At 38.4% G+C, this 4149-nt stretch overlaps 1 pseudogene; it reads right to left on the bottom strand.

The window, feature by feature from the left end:
- Window positions 1–251: 251 nt before the first annotated feature.
- LOC149246786 (geranylgeranyl pyrophosphate synthase 7, chloroplastic-like) lies at window positions 252–1402 on the bottom strand (annotated as a pseudogene).
- Window positions 1403–4149: the final 2747 nt, after the last annotated feature.

The raw sequence follows: 4149 nt of genomic DNA, 5'->3' as shown, positions 1-4149 counted from the left end.
TTTTTTGTGGTGTTGAAGATGAATTACAAAAATCTTCTTTTTATATCATTTTCGCCAAAAATATTTCCGTAACATTTAAATTATAAATCCCAGAAACCTAAAATCAAAAATATTAATAATAATATAATATTTTGACACTCAAGAAATCTAAAGCATCCATCCATATTAGAATCATTATAAATATGGCACCATTATTGAAGTTTAGCAGATGCTAAATGGATACATAACACATAGACATTCAAGAACGCTTTTCAGTTCTCTCTGAGTGCAATGTAATCTGCAAGACCCAACAAAGGTGCAGCCTTCGTTGGATCGAAACAAGATAGCTCCTCCTTACCTCTCTTCACCAATTCAACAGTAAACTCCTTTGCTTTCTCCAAACCCATCAGCTTCGGATAAGTGGCCGTATCACTAACCAAATCTTTTCCTGCCGTCTTCCCAATTTCTTCTGACGATTTTGTGACATCGAGTATGTCATCTACAACCTGGAATAGAAGCCCCACGCAACGGGTAAACCTTCGAATTCTCTCGATTTCATCCTCTGAAGCGCCACCGATAATCGCCCCACAGACAGCCGAGCACTCCAATAGCACTGCGGTCTTATGAATATGAATCCACTCCAGAGTGTGAAGGTCAACAGAAGCATCCCGCTCGCTCGCAAGATCTACACTCTGGCCACCCACAATCCCTTGAGAACCGACTGCTCTACCCAATTCAGATACCACCCTCAAAATCCGATCACTACCCACTGTTTTGCTTGTGGACACTGCAATGTGCTCAAAGGCAAATGAAAGAAGTGCATCCCCTGCAACAAGAGCGGCGCCTTCCCCGAAGACCTTATGGTTTGTAGGTTTACCTCTGCGCAAATCATCATTGTCCATGCAAGGCAAGTCATCATGAATCAAAGACATAGTGTGGATCATCTCCATTGCACACGCAGTTGGCATGGCCAGCTCCTCGGTCCCTCCCACTACTCACAAGCTGCAATGCACAGAACAGGACGAATCCGTTTTCCTCCGCCAAGAAGAGAATACCTCATGGATTCATATATTTTCTTAGGATGACTCAGTGGGATAGCCTTATCCAGAGCCTCATTCACTGCCAGTGCCTTGGAAAGCATGTACTCCTTGAAATCGAATTCAACAACCTTCTCCGCTTGATCAACCAGATTACCCAACTGGACATCTGTGTTTGATGGTCTAGCAGATGATACGACCAGATGTCTGTATGACAAAAGACCACGAGCAGCCAGATGGTCGCCAATAGAAGTCCCTGATGAGTTTGAAACTCCATGAAAACGTTTTATGGGAATGGAAACTCTCCTCAGATTACTTTCTTGAGAAGCAATATTCATAAAATACAGGCCATGGCAGCTAGCTGTTGCCATATTACTGTAAGCCATGAGGTGCTATTATAAATTACTGCAACGAAAAACAGAGATTGAAAACAGGTAAGTAGATGCAACAGAAGAATAAATGCACATGAATTCAAATAAATTTGTGCTATTGAAAATTTGAACTTTATTACTGACATGTATGAGGGACAAGAATGATCATATTACTACACGAATGATCATATTACTACCTTAAAAGAACAGTGAAGAAGAACTGGGTTGCGTGCTCGTTGGGGAACATGCATGACTTTCCTTTAAAGAGTGTTTGGAGCATAATGCCCATCACAAACGACAAAGGTTACAGATGCCGATTAGAAATGTCTATGCACAAAATTCTCTGGGGAAGAAATTGTTGCCCAACTGGTTTTGGGTTGGTTACTTATAATACAAAATGCTAGGCTATGAACGGCCAAGGGTAGAAGAGCCAATGAGGTGACAGATCGGGATTGAGAGTGGTCTAAGTTATTATAATAAAATTATTTTAAATGATGCTTAGGTATGTGAAGACAGCCATTTTTAGTTAAAGTGAATGTATTCTCTTAATATTTTTTTTGTTGACGTGAATGTATTATTTTTTCATATAAAGAAAAAACAATCTTTTTGATTGGATTGTTTTGTATGATGTGATATGATTAAATGATATATTTAATTATGATTGGATTTTTAGTTTAATAACATATTTTATGTGAGGTTTATTTAGTGAAAAGATATTATTTTATACATAAATAATTAGTATAATTATATTAAAAATTAGTTTCTTGCTATTTCTGCAGGTGGTACAACCAGATTGCCTTTATTGTTCACCTCAAGAGTGTAGATCACCCCTCGAGAGTCAAAGTATCAAACTGGTTGGTGGAAGGCAGCGGCTAACCAGCCTGCCATAGGGCATTAAATGCCTGGGGAGATGCAGGCTGGATAGCCCGATAACATGCGAATTCCCATTTCTTATCCATTTCTTATTTAATGCCGAGTCTCCCCGCTCGTGTGTTATCGGGTAATCCAACTTGCATCTCCCCAGGCATTTAATGCCCTATGGCAGGCTGGTTAGCTGCTGCCGTTGGTGAAATGCGGGCAATGTATCTTTCCATCCAATAGAAAAAGCAGGCTCGCTCATCTGTTGGCTTTCTTTCTCGGGCATTTCCTTTTATAAGATCAGAGAGGGAATACCGGGAGGGTAACTACCTTAGCGGGTCACTCAAGTGGTTGGTTGGCTGCTCAATTTGGTCTTTCATGTGGAGGAGTGAACTCTGTCTTAGCGGGTGCTCTTGTCCAATCCCAAATCCTATGCTTGTTGAATGTAGTTCCGAAAGGCGGTTTCAAGGCCGGAAGTTGGCTCTACCGACCAATAGGCAGAGGTAGAACGTGCCTAAGGATGCAACTTAAGACAAGCGTGCTTCTGGGCCGGAGTTGTTGGCTCACCCGGACTCCATTCCATCTCTATGCCTCAAATTCATGTTGAGGGAGAAGGTCCCGGAGGGGCTTGCGCTTCCTAGTGCAAGGAAATGCTTGCTTTGAACGACCGCTTCGTAAAGTAAGTTTCCGCAGTGGAAGTTTGTCTCTCGGATCAGAGTGGGGTTGGTTATTTGGTAGTCTTCACCCCCCCTTCTCTCATAAAGAAGGTTGCGCTGAAGCCTCTTTGAAGGTCAGCTAGGACTGGTTGGACCAATTGCTTGCTTCTGTTTCAAATATCTAATGTGGTTGTTATAGTCTAAGGCTTCTTAAGTATAATAAAAATTATTATTGCAATATGAAGAATGTTTTAGCAATGTACATATTTATTTGATTAACCATGTATAAAAAGATTATGGGTCAATTTTAACTCGGAAAAAATAAATAAATAAATAAAATAAAATAAAAATTACATATCTTATTGTAAAATGGACCATTCTGCTAAATAAAAATTGATTATATATTAATTTTCTCATATAATTAGAATATTAATTTATTAAAATTGGAATAATCTCAAATCCCTAGGAATTTGGTGGGTGAGGGAGCCATGTGGCACGAATCTAATTTCACTTGAGAAAAAAAAGGAATTGCACATCTTATTGTAAAATGGACCATTTTTCTAAATAAAATTTGCTTATATATTAATTTCTCCATCTAATTAGAATATCAATATATTAGAATTGGAATAATCTCAAATCCCTAGGAAATTGGTGGGCAAGGAGCCACGCGGCAAAAATATAATTTATTAAATTTATTAAAACTCAATGTAACCTAACAAACTCTGTAACACACTAGAGTCGGTGATAAACATTAAGACTAAGCATATGTTGAGCATATTCCATTGAGAATCAATCTAAGCAGTCAATTAAAAAAATTAAAAATAAAAAGTCAACAGATCCTCATCCACCTTAAGTTGAAATAAGAAGCATTGGGCAATTAATGTGAATGATACCATAAAAGAATTATAAATATTAATTATAATTGGATTTTAATTATAAAAACATAATCAAAATCATGCCTCAATGTATCTTAAGGGAGGCTATTGCATCTACACATGCCAATCTATATTTGCATGATACAACATCTCAATCATACTAGCTCATACATGGATATCATAACCATAAAAATAATTATCTAACATGCATGCATAATAACATATAGGAGACTGACACGCATGCATAACAATATGCATTACCTTGAAGTCCAGTGCTGCAACCTGACTCTGATACCACCCTGTACCACCCCACCCCACATTTACCCGCTTTTACAATCTCTCTAGGGTAAACATAAGCTAAGAGTTACTATGA

This window comes from Pinus tabuliformis, chromosome 7 (assembly GCF_031772625.1).
Source record: "Pinus tabuliformis cultivar Carrire ecotype Pingquan chromosome 7, CPIR1, whole genome shotgun sequence".
NCBI lineage: Eukaryota > Viridiplantae > Streptophyta > Pinopsida > Pinales > Pinaceae > Pinus > Pinus tabuliformis.
The sequence above is the reverse complement of the archived record's forward strand: the minus strand, read 5'-3'. Positions and strand labels throughout refer to the sequence as shown.